This window comes from Ovis canadensis, chromosome X (assembly GCF_042477335.2).
Source record: "Ovis canadensis isolate MfBH-ARS-UI-01 breed Bighorn chromosome X, ARS-UI_OviCan_v2, whole genome shotgun sequence".
Lineage (NCBI taxonomy): Eukaryota > Metazoa > Chordata > Mammalia > Artiodactyla > Bovidae > Ovis > Ovis canadensis.
The window spans coordinates 65,998,619-66,025,440 of record NC_091727.1 but is presented as its reverse complement, the minus strand read 5'-3'; the positions used below and the strand labels follow the sequence as shown (position 1 = coordinate 66,025,440).

Sequence of the window (26,822 nt, the reverse complement as noted above, 5' to 3'; positions counted from 1 at the left end):
CAAGTCCACGCAGACACTGTCCAGCAAGTATCCACTGCTCCTCACAGACTGTGGGCTCAGAAGAAACTGAATCCCATTCTGGGATTTGCTCAAGTTTCCCAGCCATGAGCTGAATTTTCCCCACCTGGGACAGTGGGTGAGAATGCTTATGGAGTCCCTACCAGTGGCTCTGCCAGGGACTTCACAGCCGTTATCTCATTCATCTCACTCTCCTCTTACAGATGAGGAAACTGAGGCTTAGAAAGGAGAAAGCCTGGCCCAAGGTTTACAGCTGCTAAGTGGCGCTATCATAGCACCACAGCTGCCCATTCCTCAGCTCTAGGGATGCTTCACCCCTCTCCGCCTCCCTCTACTGGCCCTCCAACAGGGTCTGTCCTGCCCGGCCCACCACCGTACAGACATGTGAGAAACAAAGCCCCGCATCAGATGTGCGCTTGCTATGCCTCTTTATGGGGAAGGAACAAAGGGAAGGAGGGAGAAAAGAGGGCGGAAACTAGCGTGTTTCTGACCGTGTGCCAGGCACTTTCACCACATTTCATTCCCACGCTCAGTGAAGAAGGTAATGGCGTCTTCTTTTAGAACTGAGGGACCTGAATTTCAGAGATACTAGGTTGCATGGTGGACTCGGGTCATTGAGACTCCCAGATTTACACTCTCTCAATTCTGATACTCCAAGCCTTTTCCCAAGAAAACCCCGCCACATGCTCAAGCCTTAACCTGACCGGATTCTGGGTCTTTGCCAAAGCAACCAGGTGCCCGATCTCTGGAAGTTCCAGAACCAGCCAGTTCTGTCCTTCAGGGAAGGGCCTGAAGAGCAAGGCAGGCCAGTGGCAGGGCTGATTTTATGGAGATGAGTATGCATGAGTGTGTGGCTGACAACTGCCCCCTTTTGGGGAGGAACAAGGCTGTGGGGCCATGAGAAGCATCAGTGAGTACTGGAGCTCCCCTTTCTGCTTTAGGGGATCAGATTAAGTCTCCAGCACCCAATGGCGTTTCTCATGCCATTTCAGGGAGAGCTAGGTGATCCCAGATTGCGTATGTGATGGCCTGTCAAAGGAGGTGGGGGCAAGTAAGAGCAGGCTCAGCCTTGCCAACCCTTGCAGTGGGGAGCCCTATAAGTATAGGAAAAAGAGCCCTGTATTCCAGTCTGGTCACACCACTGACTGGATTTGGGACCCTGTGTGACTCCGAATCCTGCTTAGGACATAGTTTCCTCATCCATATAGTCCCCTGGACCCAGCACACAGCTATCCAGCACAGGTATTAGCATTTCATGATCCACACAGTAGGATCACAACCCTAGTTTAGTACATAAACAAAGAATACATGGGCTGCTACCTAGAGGTAGGCTGCCAAGGGCATTAGCAAGATGGCATTAAGTTGGAGGACTAGACGACCCCCTCCAAAATGGAGTCAGGAACCACCCCCTCCCAATCTAACTTGGAAGGATGTGCTGAAATGACCTTTACTAGGTGCACCTGTGATATCTTGCAGTTACGTTCACAAAACCATCTGCAGAAGCCTGAGTGGGGAAGATGTGGATGAGAAGAAAGCTGTGAAAAAAAACTGAAAGTTGATGGGGGCCTGAGGTGATGCGGGCTTCAGGATTAATCAGCAGAGTGCCATGGGTGCCAGAAATGCTAATACCTTTCAGGGCTGCTGCAACAGAGTGCATGCAGGACTCAGGAGATGGCGGGCCGTACCTGGGATCCTGGCTGTCCAATGGAAGTGAGCAGGCTGTATCTCACAGAAGCCCATTTGCATGCCCCAAACAAGGAAATAGAACAAAAGCCCAAAAGAGGCAGCTTAAGGTCACTTGCTCCGTCTGCAGAGTTCAACTGTGAGGTCTAGCAATTAGACATCCAGAACTTAGCCTCCACCCTCCACTCACACCCACACTGGTGGAATCAGAATCTCCAGGAATTTCTATTTCTAAAAAGCTCCCTAGGCAATTCTAATGACTAGCCCAGCCCAGTGCAGAAAAGAGCCTTGGAGGCCAACCAGCTCAGGTGACATTTAGTGGCCAGTTTGGTTCTGAGCCTTCCCATAGAGCTCCCTGGAGCAGGAGCCAGCCTGGAAATCCTGCACTAGCATGTAGTATGGGATCAAGAAATATTTGTGCAGTGATCCCCCAGCATGTAGCATGGCCTGGTATGAGCTTACCCCTCCAGGACACTTGCTCAGACTGCCCTTCCTGAGAGAGGTGTGCCATGAGATGGGCCTGGCCTTGAGAAACCAGGTCCACCAGAGCCTAGGCTGCCAGAACTGACTTTCCTGGGGCCTTGGCCCCTCCCGGGGGATGAAGAAAGGCATTAACAAGGCAAGAGATTATCTCTAAGTAGGAGTAGGGGCTCCACCTCCAGCTAGCACTTCCTGCTTCCTGCCTAGACTAGGGAAAGCTCCACAGATCACTTCTCTCCAGGGACTCCACAGACAGAAACACAAAGCCCAGGGTTCTTCGTTGCCCTGGTAACAGCAGGACCTACTTGGAAGAAAACAGTCTCTGAAAGGCTTAGGAGGGTGGATATTTCCTGTGACTGAGGGCAGGCTCTGACCTGCTCTTTGAGGCCCCCTCTCTCCTTCCTGCCTACCACGCAGAGGGGTAGAGCTGGGGCCTCTCATCTCAGCTACTCTCCTAGGAGGGCAGGGCCAGAAAGTAGGGTCCTGGCTATTTATTCTGCTCTTGGAAGTGTTAGCCTATGAATTCACAGCGATTGTCTTTTGGCGCAAAGAAGACTTTCCAAACACAATGAAACTTGAGGAGGGCAAGCACCCCCAGCAATTGTGGTCCTGATCCCACCTCCTCCTCACCACTTAGTGCAGAGGCTGAGCCAGAGGGAATGTCAGAAGCTCCAGGCTCCTCCCTTCCCAGTTTAGCCCCTCCTCATCTCTCTGCCCACTGCTGAAGTAGCCTCCCTATTGGGCTTGTTTGTTGTGGTTTAGTTGCTCAGTCATATCCGACTCTTTTGCAACTGCATAGACAACAGCTCACCAGGCTCCTCTGTCCATGGGATTCTCCAGGCAAGAATAGTTGAGTGGGTTGCCATTTCCTTTTCCAGAGGATATTCCTGACCCTAGTCTCTTTTGTCTCCTGCATTGGCAGGCAGGTTCTTTATAGTAGCACTACCTGTTGGTCTAACCAGCCTCTAGTCTCTACCCCTTCTAAGCAATCCACCTTCTGCAAGCTTGCTTGTGGGGTGGGTGGGCATAGTTCTTTGAACAGGCAAATCTGGTCCTGTTGCTGCTATATAAAAACTTTTCAACGGCTCTCCTTCCTCTATTGGAACATTTGTGGACCAGGTTCTGACCTTCCTCACTCAGTTCAGTTCAGTCACTCAGTTGTGTCCAACTCTTTGTGACCTCATGGACTGCAGCACGCCAGGCCTCCCTGTCCATCACCAACTCCCGGAGTTTACTCAAACTCATGTCCATTGAGTCGGTGATGCCATCCAACCATCTCATCTTCTGTCATCCCCTTCTCCTCCCGCCTTCAATCTTTCCCAGCATCAGGATCTTTTCCAATGAGTCAGCTCTTCACATCAGGTGGCCAAAGTATTGGAGTTTCAGCTTCAGCATCAGTCCTTCCAATGAATATTCAGGACTGATTTCCTTTAGGATTGACTGGTTTGATCTCCTTGTAGTCCAAGAGACTCTCAAGAGTCTTCTCCAACACCACAGTTCAAAAGTATCAGTTCTTCAGCACTTAGCCTTCTTTATCATCCAACTCTCACATCATACATGACTATTGGAAAAACCATAGCTTTGACTATACGGACCTTTTTAGGCAAAGTAATGAATGTCTCTGCTTTTTAATATGCTGACTAGGTTGGTCATAACTTTTCTTCCAAGGAGAAAGCATCTTTTAATTTCATGGCTGCAGCCTTCCTCACTATCTGGTTATAAATAAACTGCCATCTCATCTGCCCATGCCAACCTTCTTCCCTCTTCCATTCAATCCAAGCCCCAGACATCCTGAATTACTTTCTTCTTTCCTTACATACCAGACTCTTTTATGCCTCTGGCTCTTTGCATGGCCTATTCCCTCTGCCTTAAAAATTCATAAGCACTCCTGGCCCACTCCAACTGGTGATCTCCTCTGCTCCCAGACCACTTCCTTCTTAATGCCGCTTTCACTGCCCAGACAAGCTCATCCATTTCTGAGTCCCCAGTTGCTCCCCTACCCCAAACTCCAATACTCTATAAGGCTTGAGTAGATTTCTTTGGAGGGAATGATGCTAAAGCTGAAACTCCAGTACTTTGACCACCTCATGCGAAGAGTTGACTCATTGGAAAAGACTTTGATGCTGGGAGGGATTGGGGGCAGGAGAAGAAGGGGACGACCGAGGATGAGATGGCTGGATGGCATCACTGACTCGATGGACGCGAGTCTGAGTGAACTCTGGGAGTTGGTGATGGACAGGGAGGCCTGGCGTGCTGGGATTCATGGGGTCACAAAGAGTTGGACACGACTGAGCAACTGAACTGAACTGAGAGGCTGGTTCATGACCCCAAATGAGCTTGGTATTCATTTGTCCCCTTCACGTGTAGGGGCTGCACTGGCAATAGACTTTGGGAGGATGGGAGGACTGGCCTCCTGAGATCTGGCTGAGGGCTGACGGCATATAAGTGGAGCTGGGAGCAGCCCTCTCCCCCCATTAAGCTGGAGGTGTGGACAGTAGGAACAAGTTGGGGAAGAGAGTGCAGAGCTAGTTGTTCATCCCCAAACGACTCCCCCCTTGATGGTCCCCATCTGTTTGGGGGAGACGGGCAGTTGCTTCTAATCAGCCATGTGGTGAAGAGAGACCTCTGCTGGCCTTGAGAGTCACACAGACCTGGCTTTGAACTCTGGCTCAGCCATTTCCTTGTGTGTATCCTTGGGTCAGTCATTTCACCTCCCTAAGCTCCAGTTTCCTTTTTCTAAAAACAGAGATAGTAATAGTATATATATACACACATATATATATATTAGGAGATATAGATATATATTAGTGAGATAATTGATATGAACAACAATAATAAAAATAACTAATACTTATGAGCAGCTACTATTAAGATCCCCTAGAGAAGGAAATGGCAACCCACTCCAGCACTCTTGCCTGGAAAATCCCATGGACGGAGGAGCCTGATAAGCTACAGTCCATGGGGTCGCAAAGAGTTGGACACGACTGAGTGACTTCACTTTCACTTTCAAGTGCTTTACATGTATTAACTCATTGAGTCATTGCAACAACCCTATAAAAGTAGGTAAGTTGGTAGTGTTATTCCCCACTTTGCAGATTGAGAAGCAGCAGGGAAATTTGAATTTGCCTAATGTCACACCACTAGCACACAAGTGTTTTTGAGCCCTCCAATAAGATAAGGAAAGTTTTGTAGATCAGAAATTAAGCCAGCGGAGCAGGAGAGCACCAGGATATAGGGCAAGGGTCTCAGCCTCTTTTTGGTCATCGGTCCCTCTAGCAGTTTGGTCAAACCTCTGGACCTCAGAATATGGGTTTCAGACCATAAAATATAATGCATAGAATTACAAAGGAAATGAATCATATTGAAATGGTTATAAGAATACTTTTAAGAAATTATGATCTAGTTATATTACTTTAATAATGCATTAAGTTACAAGACTGAGTGACAAGTCTATAGATTCGGAGTTTTGAAGTGATGCTGAACATAAATAACTTTGGAGAGACAGATAAAGTCACAGATACTGTTAATACTATTATGGCTTGCTGCCTACATTCCAAATTTGAGGAAATGCTAAATTTCTGTTAGAGATTAGTGGAAAAGGATCAAATAGTTTTCCCATCCAAGTTCATAGACCCCCTAAATTCTTTCCACAAACTGCTTGGAGGTCCACAGAGCTCAAGTTGAGAAGCCCTGCCCTACAGTGTCACAGAAAAGACAATAGCTGCATTTTAAGCTCTAAGGAGAAGCTAGGGGCTGGCAGAAAGACAAGTGTGTGGTTTCTCTTTCAAGAACTGTTTACAGAAATCATGAAGTCTGGCAGCTCCTTCTTCCTCTTGGTCCTGAGTCAGCAGCCCAGGGTGGGGCTGAGGCTGTCACACTTGGTTTGAATTTCAAGCTCACCACACACTCATCCCTAAGAGCTGATTTGTTGCCACTTCCTTTCCAGTGAAATCTCAGTGGGTTTTGCTCCCTTTTAAAATTTGGACTTGCTTGCACATACAGATTTCCTATTAGTCTGGAAATAATCTTTAAGCGAACATTTTATTGGCTCAAAGACATTTTCTGAGATAATAGATGCTTCTAACCCCAACACCCCAGCCAGACTTAAGGCTTGCAGAGAGGGAAAAGATCACCAACTGTGCTATGCACCCCAGACCACCAGTCAAAATTGGCACTTTCCCAAAACACCAAATGCCTTTTCCTGACTTCCTGACTTTGCCACCTGTCAGCTGAATCCCTGCCAACCAGGGCAGCACGGTCTGGGCGCCATGGCTAAGGAGACAAATGGTCAGAACAGCAGGAGGCCTCTGGCCTTTCTAACTTGCCTCTGTTCTCATTCAAAACGCAAAGAGCACTGTTTATCAAGACCAGGCCTCAGGTCTACTCACAATGCTTTGCTTGGGGCTTCTAGCTAGCCAGGGTCTGCTGCCTTCTGCTCTTCCCCAGGTCCCCATATTTATTCAGAAATAAGCAATACTTGGCTGATGGCCAGTGTGCTAAAAGGGCTGCAGCTTATTTTCTAAAATGAGTGGCTGAGATTGTGACAGTCTTATGAACTACAGCCGGGGCTAATAAAGAGGCTGGTTCACAATGAATCTGCCTCAGTTAGCCAAGGGAACAGAATAGTATGCTTTGGGGGTTTAGATTGAGAGCTTCATGTGCTGGAATGTGAAGAAGACTTATTCTTTTGACTATAAAAGAAATATATGTATGTTCTTAGGTTGGCCAAGTCTCCCAAACATAGGCAGAAAGAAACTGAGGATCACATGAGAATTCAAAAGAACTTTGATTAGCTAGATTGACCAAGAATAAAAGTGAGAAGATCCCAGTTACTTGAATCAGAAATTAAAAAGGGGACATTATAATCCACCTTACAGAAATAAAAAAGATTATAAAAGAATACTATGAACAATTGTTTGACAATAAATTATACAAGTTAGATGAAATGCATAAATTCTTAGATAGATACAAACTATTGAAAAGACACAAAGAAGAAACAAAAGCTCCAAATAAACTTGTTGTAAGTAAAGAGACTGAATTAATAATCAAAACTACCCATGAAGAAAAGCCCAGACACAGATGGCTTCTTTGATGAATTCTACCAAATAATTAAAGAAGAATTAATGTCAATTCTTAAAAAACTCTTTCAAAATGTAGAAGAAGAGGTAATACTTCTCAACTCATTCTATGAGGCCAGTATTATCCTGATAACAAAAACAGACCCAAAACATAACAAGAAAACTACAGACTGACATCTCTTCTTATTATGGACTCAAAAATCCTCAACAAGATATGAGCAAACCAAATCCAGCAACATACACATTACCATATGTAAAATAGATAGCCAGTGGGAATTTGCTGTATGACTCAGGAAACTCAACCTGCGTCTCTGTGACAACCTAGAGGGGTGGGATGGGGTGGGAAGTGGGAGGGAGGTTGAAGAGGGAGGGGACATATGTATATCTATGGTTGATTTATGTTGACATATGGCAGAACCCAACAGAATATTGTAAAGCAATTATCCTTCAATTAAAAATAAATAAATTAAAAAAAGAAGGATCACACACCATGGCCAAGTAGGATTTATCCCAGGAATGCACAGTTGTTGTAATGTTTGAAAATCATTTTATGAAATACAGCATATCAATAGAATAAAAAGCAAAAACGTAATTATTTCAAAAGGCACAGAGAAAGGACTTGACAAAATCCAACACCCTTTCATGATAAAAAAAAATACCCTCAACCAATGGAAATAGGAAGAAAGTTTTCCAAGTTGACAAAGGGCATCTGTGAAAAACCCACAAGAACATCAAAGTAGTGAAATGCTAGAAGTTTTCCCTCAAGACTAGGAATGGACAAGGGTATCCTCTCTTGCCACTTCTGCTTGACATTGTACTGGAGGGTCTAGCCAGAGCAATTTGATAGGAAAAAGAAATAAAAGGATCTGGAAAGACTGGAAAGGAAAAAGGACAGACGACATGATCCTGTATATAGACATTCTAAGGAATCCACTAAAAACTATTCAAAGTAATGGGATGAATTCAACAAAGTTGTAGGATATGAAATCAATATAAAAATTGTATTGCTATATACATGTAATGAACAATCTGAAGTAAAATTAAGAAAATAACTCCATTTACAATATCATCAAAAGAATAAAACACTTAGAAAAAATTAAACAAAAGTGGTGCCAGAGTTGTACACTGAAAACTTACAAAAGAAAGAAGACTGAAACAGATGGAAAGACCAAATACGTAACATTGTTAAGACGGCAATACTCTCCAAAATGATCTACAGATTGAATGCAATTTGGATCAGAAGTCCAGTTGAATTCCTTGTAGAAATTGACAGGCTGAGGTTAAAATTCATATGGAAATTCCAGGGACCCAAACAAACTTAAAAAAGAACACAGTTGGAGGGCTCACACTTCCCACCAATTTCAAAACTCTATGCAAAGCTACTGGGAGTAGGAAATGGCAACCCACCCCCGCATTCTTGCCCGCAGAATTTCACGGACAGAGGACCCTGGTGGGCAACCCATGGGGTTGCAAAGAGTTGGATACAACTGAGCACACATGCACAGTAATTAAAATAATGTGCTACTAGCATAAGGATTGGAGAAGGCGATGGCACCCCACTCCAGTACTCTTGCCTGGACAATCCCATGGACGGAGGAGCCTGGAAGGCTGCAGTCCATGGGGTCGCTGAGGGTCGGACACGACTGAGCGACTTCACTTCCACTTGCAACCCACTCCAGTGTTCCTGCCTGGAGAATCCCAGGGACCAGGGAGCCTGGTGGGCTGCCGTCTGTGGGGTCGCACAGAGTCAGACATGACTGAAGTGACTTAGTAGTAGCAGTATAAGGATAGCATATAGATCAATGGAACAGAATTGAGAATCCAGAAATAATACTCATGGCCAACTGATTTTTGACAAGGGTGCCAAATTCATTCAATGGGGAAAGAACAGTCTTTTCAACAAGTGGTATTAGGACAACTGGATCTCCACATGCAGAAGCATGAACTTGGGAATTCTTACACTGACACAAAATTAAACTCAAATTAGATTAAAGACTTACACATAACAACTAAAACTATGAAACTGAGAAGGAAATATAGACATAAATTTTTGAGACCTTGGATTATACAACAGTTGCTTAGTTGTGACACGTTGCACAAATAACAAAAGAAAAAATAAACTGGAATTTATTAAAATTTTAAAAATGTGTTATAAATAATGCCATTGAGTGAGTAAGAACCCTGGCCTTCTCTGGCCACCCAGTGGTTAAGAATCCACATGCCAGTTCAGGGGGCGCAGGCTCCATCCCTGGTCCAGGAAGACCCCGCGTATCACGAGGCAGCTAAGTGTGTGCCCCACACACCACAACTACTAAAGCCAACACACTCTAGAGCCTGTGCCCCACAACAAAGAGAACCCGCCACCATGAGAAGCCCACACACCACAACGGAAGAGCAGCCCCCACTTGCCACAGCTGGAGAAAGCCCATGCACTGCAACAAAGACTTAAGGCAGACAAAAATAAATAAATAAATACATGAAAGTAAATAGCCTCCAGAAGCCAGAAAATATTCGCAAATCATGTACCTAATAACAGACTTGTACCCAGAATATATAAACATCTCTTACAAATCAGTAATAAAAAGACAGATAACTGAATTCAAAAATGGGTAAAAGATCTGATTAGACATTTCTCCAAGATATACAAATGGCCAATGAGCACATAAAAGATGTTCAACATCATTAGTCATTAGGAGACTACAGATAAAAAACACAGTGAGATCCCACTCCACACCCACTAGGATGGCTAGAATCAAAAAGTCAGACAAATGTTGATGAGCATGTGAAAAAACTGGTACTCTTACACATTGCTGGTGGGAATGTAACATAGCGCAGCTGCTTTGGAAAATGGTCAGTCCCTCAAAATGTTAAATACGGGGTCATCATACAATCCAGTACTTGCATTACTAGGCATACACCCAAGTGAAATGAAAATACACATCCACACAAAAACTTATAAATGAATATTTATAGCCACATTATTTACAATAGCCAAAAGAGGAAGCAACCTGTGTGCATCTGCTGATGGATAGATAAAAAAATAAACAAAATATGGTGTAGTCATACAATGGAATACTATCCAGTCATATGCTAAAGCCTTTGACTGTGTGGATCACAAACTGTAGAAAATTCTTAAAGAGATGGGAATACCAGACTACCTTACCTGCCTCCTGAGAAACCTGTATATAGGTCAAGAATCAACAGAACTGGACATGGAACAATAGACTGGTTGTTGTTGTCAAGGCTGTATATTGTCACTCTGCTTATTTAGCTTATATGTAGTGTACACCACGTGAAATGCCAGGCTGGATGAAGCACAAGCTGGAATCAAGATTGCCAGGAGAAATATCAATAACCTCAGATATGCAGATGACACCACTTTTATGGCAGAAAGCAAAGAGGAACTAAAAAGCTTCTTGATGAAGGTGAAAGAGGAGAGTGAAAAAGCTGGATTAAAACTCAATATTCAAAAAACTAAGATCATGGCATCATCACTTCATGGCAAATGGACGGGGAAACGAAGGAAATGGTGAGAGACTTTATTTTCTTAGGCTCCAAAATCACTGCAGATGGTGACTGCAGCCATGAAATTAAAAGATGCTTGCTCCTTGGAAGAAAAGCTGTGACAAACCTAAATAGTGCATTAAAAAGCAAAGACATTACTTTGCTGACAAAGGTCCATATAGCCAGGGCTGTGGTTTTTCCAGTAGTCATGTACAGATGTGAGAGTTGGACCAAAAAGAAGGCTGAGCACTGAAGAATTGATGTTTTTGAACTGTGGTGTTGGAGAAGACTCTTGAGAGTCCCTTGGACAACAAGGAGATTAAACCAGTTAATCCTAAAGGGAATCAACCCTGAATATTCATTTGGAAGGACTGATGCTGAAGCTGAAACTCTAATACTTAGGGCACTTGATGAGAAGAGCTGACTCATTGGAAAAGATCCTGATGCTAGGAAAGATTGAAGGCTGGAAGAGAAGGGGACGACAGAGGACGAGACGGTTGGATGGCATCACTGACTCAAAGGATATGAGTTTGAGCAAGCTCCAAGAGACAGTGAAGGACAGGGAAACCTGGTATGTTGCAGTCCATGGGATCACAAAAAGTGGGACAGAACTGAGTAACCGAATTGAACTGAACTGATCCAGTCATAAAAGGGAATGAAGTAATGAGACATACTACAACATCAATAAACCTTGAAAACATTATGCCACACCAAAGAAGCCAGACACAAAAGGCCACATAGTGAATGATTCTATTTGCATGGCATGCCCAGGAAAGGCAAATCCATAGAGATAGTAAGTAGATTAGTGGTTATCTAGGGCTGGGAAGGGGGTTTAAGGTTTCTTTCAGGGTACTGAAAATGTTCCAAGATTGGGGTGATCGCTGCAGAACTCTTGTTGTTCAGTCGTACAACTCTTTAAATATACTAAAACCCGCTGAATTGTACATTTTAAAATGTGTGAACTGTATGGTAAATGCATGCATTATGTCTCAATAAAGCTGTTATATACATGAAAAAGAACCTTGGTAAGTCAGAAGTGTACCACAATATCATACTCAAGTGTCAAAACAAAGGCCACAAGATGAGATCAGCGTTGTTGTTTAGTGACTACGTCTTGTCTGACTCTTTGCAGCCCTTCTGTGCCAGGCCCCTCTGTCCATGAGATTCTCCAGGCAAGAATACCGGAGTGGGTTGCCATTTCCTTCTTCAGGGGATCTTCCCAACCCAGGGATCAACTGTGTCTCTTGTGGATTCTTTACCTTTGAGCCACGAGGGAAGCCCAAGATCATGGTAGCTAATTGATAAACTGCAGAAATTCTAGTATGTCTTAGATTCCATAGTGACCATGTATCAACAGATATGCTACCATTTAAAAGTAAACTGGTTACCAAGGTACAAAGAAATACTGCTTGTAGAGATCTTCGTAAACTCTATCTGGAGAGTCGTTGTTCTAAGTAGCAGAGTTTAAAAGAGGAAAGTAGAGCTGGAAGTAGCACACATGCCTGAAGTTTCAAACTTACTACATACCTACCCCAGTCATCTGACCTGGACCTTGATCCTAAAGTCAGCTATTCTGACCTTAGGCTAGGATTTTACAGTCCAGTCAGGAGTCCCCTGGTACCTAAATATATATGTAGGTAGAAAGATGGGGATATAGATGTGCCAGCTAGTTAGACTTATTCCCTTTAGAGATGGAGATCTAGTTGAAGCTCTCACCAAATATTCAGATGTTTCCAAGAAATCAGCAAGGTCTGAGCTCCCAAGACCATGCTGAGTCTCAGCTGGAATGCTTCTCCCTTTCTGAGGATGAGTTCACTGTCCAGCCCTCATGCCCACCTCTCAGCCAACTTTGGTGCCACTATTGAGGTTCTTTATTTGGACCAGACTCTGGCTCACATCTCTTCCATTTTAACCTTGAGGGACTTTAGTTTTGCCCTCCTGTACCTGAATGGAGACAGGGACAACATACGGCAGTCCTATACCTTGAGTGCTCTAGAGCAGTTTTTTCTTCAACTCCACCCATTGGTTGTCTATGATGCGATACATTTTTCTTGTCTAATCTGATTTATTTAATATTTTGATTCCAAAGATATATTTAATCACATGCAAATGTTTGTGATTAGAGAAAGAAATCGCCCATGATGTTACCCTGTTCATGCGCATACACAGTTTTACATAAGTGCAATAACAGTAAAGATACAACTTTGTACTTTTTTTTTTTACTTACCAAATCATAGAAAGTTTACGACCCTGTTTTTTACTTAGAATCACTGTCATGCTGAAGGAGCAGACAGAAGCCCTAGGCTCCATTATTTCCAACAATAACAGTTGTTAACATACATAAATGTTACACTAGGCAAAAGGAGAAGAGGGTGGCAGAGGATGAGATGGGTGGACGGCATCACCAATTCAATGGACACAAACTTGGGCAAACTCTGAGAGATGATGAGGGACAGGAAGGCCTGGTGTGCTGTAGTCCATGTGGTCACAAAGAGCTGGACATGACTTAGTGACTGAACAACACAAAGACAACATTTATAAATATAGCTCCTTACATGTCCCAGACATTGGTCTAGGCACTTCGCAAGTTTAATCTTGTAGGATTGTTGTGAACCCTGTAAGGCAGGTACTATTATAGCCCCCATTTTACAGATGAAGAAACTGAGATACTGAAACGTTAGGTCTTTTGTTCAAAGTCATAGCTAGTAACGCAGGCTGCCTGGTGCCAGAGTTTGTGCTCACATCTCCTTCAGTGAGTCTCAGACTTTACTGAGAATCAGAATTCCATGGAGGGCCTCTTAAAACACAAATCGCTGGGCCCCACTCCCAGAGTTTATAATCGAGTAGGTTTGGAGTAGAGTCCAAAATTCTGCATTTCTCACAAGTTGCCAAGGGATGCTGACCCTGCTGGTGTGAGGATCACATTTGGGAACCACTGCCTCCTGAGAGCAGCATGCAAGTTAGGTACCTGGGTCCCCAAACCAGTCCTTACAGCGTGCTGACAGGAAGGGGGCATTACTTGCTACCTGCTTCGTCTTCCCTCACTATTCCCTCTGTAGGACATCCACGCAGGAGCACCTTGTTACAAGGGGGTTGCCTGAAGAGAGAGCATATTCATGCCAGGCTCAGACTCAATTAGCTAGATGCAATCCCATCCATTAAAAAGACTGATAAATCAGTCCCTGGCTGTCAGGCTGCTCTGGTCACTACTGAATTAATGCCTGTACCGTCACTTGCCTGGTGCCTTCAGCCAATTGATCTCACAGGTTAATAAGATTAACTCAAGCTTAACTCAGCCAGACTGGCTTCAGCCTCCCATGTCCCCCCAAACTGAGGAGGCTCAGGTGCAAGAGAGCTCTGCTCCCCTCCAAAGACAGCAGCTTTCCAGGAGAGGAAGGGCGATTTCATGTTGCATCAACTAAGTAAAAGTGCACTTTGTGATTTGCAGGATTGAGATGGGCTCATCTGGAAACTGATTGGTGGGCATGGGGAACAAACTGGTTTAGCAATAATGAGAAGGAACAGATTTGTCCATTTGATCACAAAACAAATCACTTGAAAGTCTGGGCAGCTGTGTTACCAGGGACACAGAGGGTGGGACCTGGGGCTGGACAGAGCTGGCTCTGAGCCTACATCATCACAACTTAGCTGGGTCTTCTCTCTGAACCTAGGATTCCTCATTGATAAAATGTGCTCAGAATATTTCCATTCTGTCTGTATTCCAGGGCAATGAAAGTATCCTAGGAGATAAAGTTGGGAGTAGTGTTGTGGATCGTGGAAAGCACCTAAACTAAAGGCTGGCCCATCAGTGGCCCTCAAAGGTCACTGCCTGAGGAGACAAACTGGAATAGAGATTAGGGCTCAGAATGGGAGGGCAGCCAGGCATCTGAATTTAAAAATGATGCTTTCCTCTTTGAAAACCCCTCTAACATCTGCCTATGGAGGTCTCCTTTGCCAGGCAATCTCCTGATAGCAGACACCGATGTGCTGCCCAGGTCTCACCTCAGGGACAAACAATTTAGTCTCCTAAGTGTTTACAGAGCTGCCTTAGGCAGCATTGTACTGCTTTGGGGATTCCTTTGCTTTCCTTGGGGAGCCCTTTGCTTTGGGGAATCTGTGCGGATTCCTTGTCAAATGTCATACCTTCTTCTTAGGGTGGCTCTTTCATCCCCAGTCAGGCCAACTCTGAATTGCTGGCTCAGAGCCAGAGACTCCCACTTAGGTTGACTGAGCAAGGCCTTAGGGCAGCAGTGCTCTTTGTCCCACCTGCACAACCCTGCTTCTTCACTCTCTTTCCAAAGCTGCAGATCCTGAGATCCTCCCTAATACACTTCCTGCACACTCATCTCCATCTCAGAGTCCAATTTCTGGGACACCCAACCTCCCTTGGTGGAGAGCGCACCTCATGTTTTGAAAGGTGTGTTGACACGTGCTCCTACTGGCTCTGGTAGAGACTATCTTTTTTGCTCCCTTTCCCTGTTGATGACCTCTAGGCAATTTCTCTCTTTAAAAAATGTCAATTTTAGCATTTCCCTGGTGGTCCAGTGATTAAGAATCCACCTGCCAATGCTGAGGGCATGGGAAGATTCCATACGCTGCAGAGCAACCAAGTCTGTGTGCCACACTGCTGAAGCCCATGCCCTAGAACCCACACACAGCAGCTGCTGAAGCCCCCACTCCTAGAGCCCATGCTCCACAAGAAGCCATCGCAATGAGAAGCCAGCGTACCACAATGAGAGAGTGGCCCCCGCTTGCCACGACTAGAGAAAAGACCGCATAGCAACGAAGACCCAGCACAGCCAAAAATAAATAAATAAAATTTAATTTTAAAATGTCAATTTCACATTCTTTCTCTTATGCTTTTCTTTTTTTCCTTGTTACAAAAGCAAAACACGTTTATCAAAGTGAAAAATCAGAACATACAAGCACACTGAAAGAGGAAAAACAAAAACGCATCATCTTCCACATGCCAGAGACAAGCACTGCTGATACTTTGGGTGTATCTTTCCAGAAGTTTTCCTATGCCAAACAAATCATGGGCTCATATTGTAAATATTGCTCTGTGGTTTGCTCTCACTCCCACAACAAATCTTTTCTGCCAGCCTCATTTAGCTACCCTGTGAGACTGGGAAAGTGAAGACCCAGAAGCCTGTGGACAGCAGACCCAAGTCCAGCCCCTCACATAACAGAGATGTGGAAACTGGGGCCCAGAAAGAGGAAAGGTGCCTTCTCAGGTCCTACACTGAGTTAGTGTGAGAGGGGCTCCTCCCCAGCCACCCAAGGCCATCCACATCTGAGCCTATTTTCCAGACATTTGAGTTTTCCAACAGGTGCATGCAGGATTTGCATAAAAGAAAGGCAAGAAAATGAGGACAGCATGTAAATGCTTGTGTCCGGGTCTGGGCTGTTTTGCAGGCTTTGGAGCCCAGCCCTCAATCAGGAGGTCGAGGTTCTGCATTGAGTGCTCAGAGTGACCCCTCAGGGCCACTTTCATTCTGCCTCTGCTCAGTACTCTGCGTCCCTGCCTGCCATCTGTTCCCAGCACGGTGGCCAGGAGAGTCATTCTCGAAGTTAAGGGACAAGGGGATGGGTTCTTAGATATGACACCAAGAGCACAAGCAACAGAAAAAAAAAATAAGATAAACTGTACTTCATTAAAAAAACCCTTTTATGCTTCAAACAACGCCATCAAGAAAATGAAAAGAACAACTCACAGAACTGAAAATATTTGCCAATCATCTACCTGATAAGGAACTTGTATTTATCAATAGAATATATAAAGAACTCTTACAACTCAATACTAAAAAGACAAATACTAACATAATGTGCAAATAGGGAGACATTTCTCCAAAGAACATACATAAACGGCCAGGAAGCACATGGAAAGATGCTTGACATCTTTAGTCATCAGGGAAATGCGCACTGAAACCACAGTGAGATCCCACTTCACACTCACTAAGATGGCTAGAATCAGACAGTCACAAGTGTTGGCAAGGATGTGGAGGAATTGGCCACAAGTACATTGCTGGAGGAAATATAAAATTATGCAGCCACAATGGAAAACAGACTGCAGTTTCTCAAATGATTAAACGTAGAATTATGACATGATCCAGCAGTTCCACTCATAGTTATCACCCGAGAAAATTGAAAACATATGTTCATAAAAAATCATGTACATGAATGCTTGTAGCAATACTATGCATAACAGCCAAAAGGTAGAAACAAACCAAATGTCCATCAATGGATGAATGGATAAACCAAATGTGGTATATCCGCACAATGAAATGCTATTTGCCAGTAAAAAGGAATGAAGTTCTTATACATGTTATAACATGGATGAACTTTGTTGACATTATGCTAAGTGAAATAAGCTAGTCACAAAAGGTAACACATTGTATGATTCTATTCATGTGACATGTCCAGACTAGGCAAATCCAAGAGACAGAAAGTAGATTAGAGATTACCAATGGCCAGGGTAGGTGACGGTGAAAGCAGGACGTGATTGCTAATGGGTAAAGGGTTGCAAGCTTTCTGGAATTAAACTGTTGATGGTTGCACATATATGGGAATATACTAAGAACCAATGAATTTTATGCTTTAAATGGGTGAACAGATACATGCATCCCAATGTTCACAATAGCCAAGAAACGGAAGATGTCTGTTGACAGATGAATGGATAAAAAGATGTGGTACACACACACACACACACACACACACACACACACACACACACACACAATGGAATACTACTCAGCCATAAAAAGGAATGAAATCATGCCACTTCAGCAACATGGATGAACCTAGATACAGATTATCATACTAAATGAAGTCAGATAGAGAAAGACAAATATCATATTATGTCACTTATATGTGGAATCTAAAAAATGATACAAATGAACTTATTTATAAAACAGACATAGGAAACAGATTTACGGTTACAAAGGGGAAAGGGTAGGGGAGGGATAAATTAAGAGTTTGGGATGAGCAGATACAAACTACTATGTGTAAAACAAACAACAAGAACCTACTGTATAGCAGAGGGAACTATAGTCAATGTCTTGTAATAAAGTATAATGGAAAAGAATCTAGAAAAGATATATGCATCTATTTTCATACATATATAGATATAACTGAATCACTCTACTGTATACCTGAAACTAATACAACATTGTATTAATAAATCAACTATATTCAATATAAATAAATAAATGGGTGAATTGTATAGCATATGAATTATAGTAATATCTCAATAAACCTATTACTAAAGAAAAAAGTTTATTATATCTTATTGTTCCCCAGCACACCTTCCCATTGCTTCTCATCACATTATATGAAGATGAAAAGTCCCTACCATCATCTGGCCTCTGGCTTCCTCTCTGGCCTCATCACTTACCACTCTCCTTGCAAGCTCTTTTTTGGTCACTGCTGCCTTCTTGCTGCTTCTCAAATATGCCAAGCCCATTCCCATCTCAAGGCCTTGGTACTGGTTGCTCCCTCTGCCCGGGAACACTCTTCTACCAGGTAGTCACATGGTTTGCTTTCTTCTTTTGTCTGGGTCTTCACTCGAATATCACCTTCTTAGGTAGACCTTCTTTGATCCTGCAGTCCTATGGTGCCCAGATCCTAGTCATCCTGGCCACATCTCTGCTTGCTTTCCTTCATAGTACTTCCGCCACTTGAAACTTTTCTGGTTTATTGATTTTATTGTTTCCTATCTGTTTGCCTTTCATTGGAGGTAAACTCCCCAAGGCAAGGGACTTTGTCTTGGTCACCAGTGTATCCACAATGCCTAGCATACAGTAGGTGCTCGGTAAATGCATGCTGAATGAATAAACGAGAGAATCTCACTCCAGCCAGCTAAGCCACAAAGGAAGCCCAAAAATACTGGAGTGGGTAGCCTATCCCTTCTCCAGCGGATCTTCCCAACCCATGAATCAAACCAGGGTCTCCTGAATTGCAGGTGGATTCTTTCCCAACTGAGCTATCAGGGAAGCCCACTCCAGCCAGCTGTCCTTGCAAATATCCACTCCTGATGCTGAGGGGGGCTGAGTGTGAGTGTGCAGAGGGTCAGCGCAGCCCCTCCTCACTGGTAACATGCTACTGTGGAGCTGCTTCTTGTTGCTGGATTTTTTTGTTTGTTTTTGGCCGCCTGGTATGGCCTGTAGGACCTTGGTTCCCCAATCAGGGATCGAATCTGCACCCTTGGCAGTGGAATCACAGAGTCTTAACCATTGGACCACCAGGGAATTCCCTGTAATGCTTTAATTTAGCTTTAGATGGCGCTTATAGCCTGTAGTCAGCTGCAACCCAATCCTTGTCCCAGTACCGGGTTGCAGTCCTGGCTTCAATGGGCTGTGGTTGCTTGCCTCTGTCTTTTCCATTTGTTGGGAGCTCCTTGTGGACAGGGGCCATGGGCATCATTCCTGGAACCCCACTTGTACCTTAGAACCATCTGCAGAACTTAACAATACTAATCCCTGGGCTCCACCTTCAGGGATTTTGATTTACTTGGTCTGGAGTAGGGCTCCAACATGGGCTGTTTTCAAAAACTCTCCAGACGATTCTTTTATTTATCCCTTTATTTGGTTCCTATTGTATATCAGGCATTAGGTAAGCCCTGTGTATATATTATCTCTAATTCTTACAACAAACTTTCATTTAAAAATGAGATTGAGAGGCTCTGTAAATCACGTAGCTAGTAAACAATAGCCCTACACTTAAATTCAGGTCTCTCTGACAGTTAATTTCCCAATCCAGTTTGCAGAAACAGATATGACTTCTTAATCAGATATATCCCCAGTGATTCCAGTGGGCAGTGGCTTTGCTAACGCTGAGCAGAATGTAAATACTCCTTGGGGCTGCTGAGGCAGTCAACAGAGTCATAAGGCAGTTTTCTGGGGGGTTCTTCAGCCCAGGAAGCAGTAAGGGATGAGAACCTCTGTGGTTCTTAGTCCCAGCTCTGTGACTTCCCATCTGTGTGACCATGGGCATTTCCCCAGCCTTCTGAGAGTCTCCATTTTATCTTCTATAAAATGAGGAAAATAGCATCTACCTTGCAGTGAGGAGTAAATGGGAATGGAGATGTTTAATTTCTAGCAAATTTTATTCCCCCACTCAAAACTGCACAAGACCTGGTGTGAGCGTGTGTGTGTGTGAGGGTCCTCAGTGAGTCTCTGGAGTGCAGATGGAACCCCTTTGTATTCCCTGCTGAGCACTGACTAAGCTGTGCTGGGATAAGGGTGTACCCACTGGGTCCCAGGTTGGTGATCCTCCAGGCAGGCTCTGAAGGCTTTGTCTTGGGCTGGGTTAGGGGCCCTTGTTAAGTTGTTATTCAGCCAGGCCCCAGCCTACACTGACAGCAAACTAGCACACAACACACTGGTGATAATCTCACAACAGTAGCCTATTTGAGGCTAGAGAGAAAAGAGGGCAAAATGCCTCAGCACTATTCACATAATACTAACTGGCAATTTAAAAAGCAGCAACAAATTTCGCTAGGTGTGAAGAAAAGCTTTGTTGTGCCATGACTCGGTTTAGCCGGATGAAACCCGCTTTTTCTAGTGGGTCCAGGACACCTCACAACAGCCTCCTAACCTCTGTCACTGTGAGGTTTCTGGTGCATTCCCCAGACTTGTAGGGAAGGAAGCAGAAAACGTGACCAAGGCTGGGCCCTCTGACTGGCCTCCCTTCTTGACCCTTGGAGTCTCAGGTGCTCTTGCCCCTCTCTTCTGTTGGCCTGAACCCCTCAACCTCTCTGCTTTCCATGCCAAAGGACAGTGTTTCCTGAGTCTAAGGAGCACTTTGGAATATCTGAAAGGGAGAGGGAAGCAGGAAGGGAGAGCAGGGCCCCTCTGAGGAAGGGCAGATTTTGCCATTTCTTCTGTTCAGGGCTGTTGGGCTCCCTGACTGCTTAGCATCTTGCCTGGGGCCACCTGTATTGGTGCCCACCTTATTGCAAGGCTTCCCCCACAAGGTTTCTGACTCCTTGAAGGCAAGAAGCAGATGCAATATGTGTATGCTCGTCTCAGGGCCTGGCACAGAGTAGGTACTCCATAAATGATTTTTAACTGAATGAATGAATGTGGGCTTAAGATATTACCTGGTTTCTTGTTTCAGGTGATTAGTCCTTTGACTTTGTAGCAGAGGCTGCAAACAGTGACTTAAGATTCCAATCCCAGCTCTGCACTTCCTGTGTGACCTTCGACAAGTCACCCCATTGACCTAATACTCCATCCCCTTATTTGAAGAACTGAGGTAATAATACTGTCTGGCAGGGTTGTTGCAAGGATTGAATGTGAGAGTGTCAAGGACTTAGCTCAGTGCCCAGCACACAGTAAAGACCCAATCAAGAGTAGCTATTGTGATTTTTCTTCAACTCTCCCACCTTTCCCTTACTCCAGGAAGTTGCAGCACTCCTCTGGCAGCAGAGTAGTGGGCTTGCTTGCACATGCAGTGCTGGACCTCTGGTCAGGATATCCTCTTCCCCAGCAGTTTCCTTTCCCACATATCCTTTATGACCTCAGCCTGCATCACCACAGGCAGGGCCCTGAGAGTGGCCCCCAGTCCCCCTGCACAAGCCCATCCAGGTGGGACAGCCTGATTCTCAATTGGCCCTCCTCTTCCTCCTCCCCACCTCCCCACTCTAGGCAGAGCCAGGAGACGGAGAGATGAGCTCACAAATTGTTTTCTGCTCTTCCGAAAACTCTCAGTCCCAAAACACTGAACATAACCTCCTTGGCCAAGTAACTTTCCTAATCCCAGTTGCCATAACAACGTGACTTAATGAAGGAGCAATTTTTTTTTCTTAAAATAATTCGACCCGTTTCCATATCAACAGAGGTTTATTTTGGTTGCACACTCATGGAGGGCTTGGTAGCCAGCACCTGGCAGCACCTTCTGCACCTTGGAAGGGATCTGGATTTCCAGGAGGGGAATGCCTTTGAGAAACGACATGGGGATGGCAGTGGTCACTTGTGCTGAGGAGGCCAGGCCCTCTGAAGAGAGCAAAAACAGAGTGTAGGTGCCTCCGAAGTTCCTCCTTGGGGTTTTCAGGATGGGAGGATGGAGGAAGCAAGCCTATTTGGCATCCTATCCAAAGTCTAAGGCCTATAGAGACAAACCTCCTGTTGGTGGGCCTCCCTCTTGGGACCATCGGCTGGGAGGGAGCCCCAGGGCTGGACCCTCTGCCTTGGGCAGCTTGCAAGAGCAGGTGACAAGTGCAGGCAGGGCTGCACAATGTGCCTGGTACATGATTCTATCTGTACCTAAGCTTGCTGTATGTGGCTAGATTCCTTCAGAAATTTACTCATTCACCACACATCACTGAGTACCTGCTAGGTGCCTGGCCCTGTGCAAGGACCCTGGGGGCACAAGATGACACAGTTTTGCCCTCAGGGAGCTCCCATCTAGTGAGGAGTCAGGTCAATCTCAAAGGTTGCCCCCTAGGTCAATGCTTCTCAACTTTTCATGCATAAGAATCCCCTGAGGATCTTGTTAAAATGAGGGTTTGAATCAGTAGGCGGAGAGGGGTGCGTGCCGAGATGCTGCGTTCCTCACTGAGAGCCAGGTGCTGCTGTTGCTGCTGGTCCTCATATCACACTCTGTGTAACAAGAAGTTGGTTGAGAAAAGATACCTGGGCCAGAGGGAGGCATTTCGCCCTTCTGTTCCTGCATCCTCCAGGGGATGCTCAGTCCTTTGGGTTTCAGCTGCATCTCCCACGGGCGCAGGATGACTTTCTCACTGACTGGGAACTCTGCTTTGCATTCTGAGGGGCAAATCTACCTTCTCTCAATTAGGTTTTTTAAATAAACAAGAATGAAAAAATGGAACAACCTGGACCTTCTCAGTTGAGATCCTGTCTGGATGCATACTTTGGAGCAATGTATTGTAGGGGAAGCAGCATCAATCAGGAGTCAAATGCAGCCTGGCGTGCTGCAGTCCATCGGGTGGCAAAGAGCCAGACAGGACTGAGCGACTGAACAAGTGTTCATGAACATGAATGCTGGCATGCAGGGCCTCTACTCAGGAGAGCAGGGGGCTGAATGGGGCTGGAGGTAAACTAGGGGATAGGAGGTATGCCCATTCACAAGGGGACAGGACTTCTCAGTTCTAACTGACAGGTTCACTGCGGTCAGATTTTAGAATTTTTTAAAAAGTGAGTTGGCAACTAACAAATTATTTTAAAAACTATGTACAATAACAAGAAAAAACTGACCTTCAGGCCAACTGTGGGCCTATCATTTTGCAAACTCAAAGCTTGTTATTTTTTTTATGGAATGAATGAACAAATGAATCAATTTTTCTGGATTTTGCATTTTGGGAAGAGCTTGTGCCTAATAAGTTTGGTTGCTATTTAGTTTGCTTTTTTGGTCTTAGGACATGAATGTCAAAACCAAAAGTCTAGTTTGTACATGTGTCACTTTCAAAATGAAGCCCAACCTCCTTTTACTTGGCAGCTCTAACAGTATCATTTCTTGGACAGACTGCAGGCCTTGTGAGCAGGGTTCTCACCTCAATTGTGGTGACATCCCCTTTTTGAGATGTGGGTCACCCCAAAGGGAAGGGAGGGACCCAGAGGCCACAGAACTTGTTTCTGCTGTGGTTGGTTTGCTTAGTTTGGTAACCTCTTAAAAACAAACAGTGGAGGATAGCAATGGCTCAGCTCTCTCCAACTTCCCCCCAGCTTAGCCCTAAATGGGAGAAGTTGGAGTAAATACTGAGAACTCTGTATTACAGGCACCAAAGACTCAAATTCCTTTTAGGCCATGGTTCCCTGTCCCTAGATTCCTAAAATTGGCTGTAGACTGCAGGATGGGACTTCCTCAAAGGCCTGTGCAGGGTTGGGGGTAGTTATCTGCACTTTCCACAGGGCTGGGACAGCAGACTTGAAGTTTTTCCCTTCCCTCATTCAGGAGCAAGGAACTCATCCCCCTAGTTGCTAGGGATGTTGGCTGGTGGCTCATAGTTGAGTCCCTATCCAAGGAAATGCCCCGGGGGAGGGCAGCCTATATCCAAAGACTAGTCAAAATATGGGGGCGAGGGTGGTAGGAAGAGAAAGACCCAGCTACCCGGCCACATTTGGGACCCTATGAAGGACATCCCAGTTCAGAACTCCTCATGGAATCAGCTAAGGTCTCCAGTGTGACTATGTTTTGCAGTTCAACTCTTGTCTTTGACTAATCCTGCTTCAATTACGTCTTCATAGGTGCGTTCTAGAAGCCATTCTCCTTGCATACCTGCATGCAAATCTCTGTCTCAGAATCTGTTTCCCAGAGAATCCAGCCTATGACAGCCTCTTGCCTTGGCCTCTTTTCTCCCACTGTCTTTTTTCTATTGAAGGCTACAATTACTCTAAACTCTTCTAAGACCATCTTGAAGGATGACCCCCTCAAGTCTTTTCTGTTGCAATGGCCACTCTCCCAGTCTGCTCACTTGCATTTTCCAGAGCTGGGTGGACAATTTCACATAGATGTCCAATTTTTAGTCCTGAATTTAATATGTTTAAAACAAAAGTCTCTCCCACTACCTTAATTGACCTTTCCTCCTGACTTCTCTATTTCTGTTAATGCTACCACCATCTCTGGAATCCCAGGCTGGAAACCTTAGCACCATCTTGGGCAGTCTCCTGCTTAGAAACCTTTAGTATCCTCTTGGTGCCTACAGAGCACAAGCCTGAGCTGCCTCTTCCGGCATCCAGGCCTTCCCTGTTGACCACAATTGGCCTGATTTCCTGCCAAATCTCAAACCCAGGATTTCTTAACACATTTATGGCTTGGACCATTTGGGGAGTCTGATGATACCTACGGACCCTTTCTTGGAATGTTTCTATGAGTATAAAATAAGATACATAGGATACCAAGGGAAGTCAATTATTTTTAAAGATTATTATAAACATGTATGCTTTAAAATTTGTGATATAGTAGTAGATGTTTCATTATTAGCATATAGAGTAATATGATCTAGTGGCAGGTCCAGTAACTACCACACTCATGGCTATGAGTGTAATGATATTTCAAGATATCTGCAGCAAGAGTGATGTGGTGGTGTGTGTATGCTCAGTCATGTCCAACTCTGTAACCCCATGGACTGTAGCCCACTAGGCTCCTCTATTCATGGGATTCTCCAGGCAAGAATACTGGAGTGAATTGCCATTTCCTACTCCAGGGGATCTTCCTGACCCAGGGATCGAACCCACGTTGCTTGAGTCTCCTGTACTAGCGGGCAGATTCGTTACCACTGTGCCACCTGGGAAGCCCACAGCAAGAGCAATAGGATATAAAAATCTCCGCAGTTTTAATTGGAGACAAAGTCGCTGGTAGTGCTAATATAACTGCAGGGTGTTGCTGCATTCATAATGGAAGGGAAGTCGAAATTTCAATTAGAGGTTCGTGAAGATAAAGTTGTAATTTTTTTCCCATCCAAGTACATGGACTCCTGGTCAAGCACCTCTGTGCTCTGGTGGGGTCAACGCTGTAGCTCAGCTTGGAGATTCATCATACTTCCCTGAAAAACTTTCACACATCCCACTCCCATCCTGCCTGATGCTGGGTAACTGGCACCCGGGCCTGGGGTTGAGTGGGCCCCACCCTCTGCGTGGACTCTTTGGCACAGGCTGGCCAGGGCTTGGGTCCCTGAGCAGAGTGGTTCACTGCCTGCCAGGGGTATAACCCCCATTCGGGCAGCTCCTGGGGGAATATCTTTCCTGGCTTTTCTACCCTGAGGTCCCAGGCCCCATCTGACTGATTTTACACGTTTCCACTGGCCCAGTCAAGATCACCCAGTCACTGGGTTCATGGGATAGCTCATGGCCATCAGGCCAACACGTAGTTGTGGAGCATCTACTTGAAAAAGTCATCTTCAAGGTGCCATTCAGAGTGATGGAGAGGCTACCACTCTGATGGGGCCATTCTCCTGAGCTTCAGTGACTGGGACTCATTTGGCTCTTAGGCTTACAAGGTGCGCCCTATCCTTATCTTGCTGTCAGATGCTACTTGTCCTGCAATGCATGGGACAGTCCAGTACAATGAACTGTATTGACCAAAATGACAATTGTGCCCTCAGTGGGAAACACTGAGTAGGCACTCTATAAATACCTGCTTAGTGCCCCTGTCGTCTCCATCGGCCTGGAGCACTGGCATCCAAGGTGCAGCCAGTCAATGGGCATCATTTTGGACTTATCCCATCCCCCTCCCACTTGAAACCCCATGAATTTTACAGATAGAGCTGGGATTGAATAGCAGATATGTAGAATGGTGAGAGGGCTTTCCTTACTGTGATCATCATGGCTGTTGGTTCCAAACTGGAGCTTTGTCAGGCCTGAATCTTTGCTGGATTAAGAGAAGCTGGGCTTGACAGCTGCCACTAGGCAGAAAAAAGCTGGCAGGCAGCTGCTTTCAATTTCTTCCAAATGCCTGATGGTCTGGGGCCCCTGTGGCTCTGCTCCTGGGAAGGGAAGCCCGTCCTAGGCCATTTCTGCCTTGGAACTTGACTTATGAAGTGGGCATTCCTGTCCAGGTCAGGAGAAGCTGCCAACTCCTACTGTGCTCTTCTGGGTAAATCATTCCCAGGTAGGAGCTGCCAGAAGTCACCCTGTTTCTCATCTCCTTTGCTTTCCATGAACCAGTCTAGTCTCTTAAAAATACCTGGTCCCGATTTCCCAGGCCAAACTACTCCAGGAAATGCCTGCAGCTGTGATTGGTGGAGGAGTAGCTGCTACTATTAGTTTGACCTGCATTCTGATGAAAAGGAGGAAGCACTTTATATATTAGGTTGAATTGTACAAAACCGCTGGTGTTCAACTGTTTTGGGGCAATTTCTTAGGGTTCATCCTAACACATTTTCTCATTTATTCCTTACCACAATCCCAGATAGGTATTTTCAGCTCCATTTTACAAAGCACAGTATTAAGTCTTGGAGAGGCTATGTAACTTTTGATTAAGGTCATGTTAATAGGGAAAAGCAGGCTTGAGACTAGAATCCAATCCCATGCTTTTGATTCTCAAAGTAGGATGATTCAGCCCAGAAGACCCTAAAAGCAATAACGTGAAGAGAGAGAAGCA

The 26,822-nt window shown here is 45.0% G+C and overlaps 1 protein-coding gene across 8 annotated transcripts in view; it reads right to left on the bottom strand.

Annotated features, from left to right (window-relative positions):
• Positions 1-26,822, bottom strand: part of LOC138931074 (NHS-like protein 2) — a 76,972-nt gene that overhangs the window by 26,539 nt on the left and 23,611 nt on the right. The gene's annotated exons all lie outside the window — the stretch shown is intronic.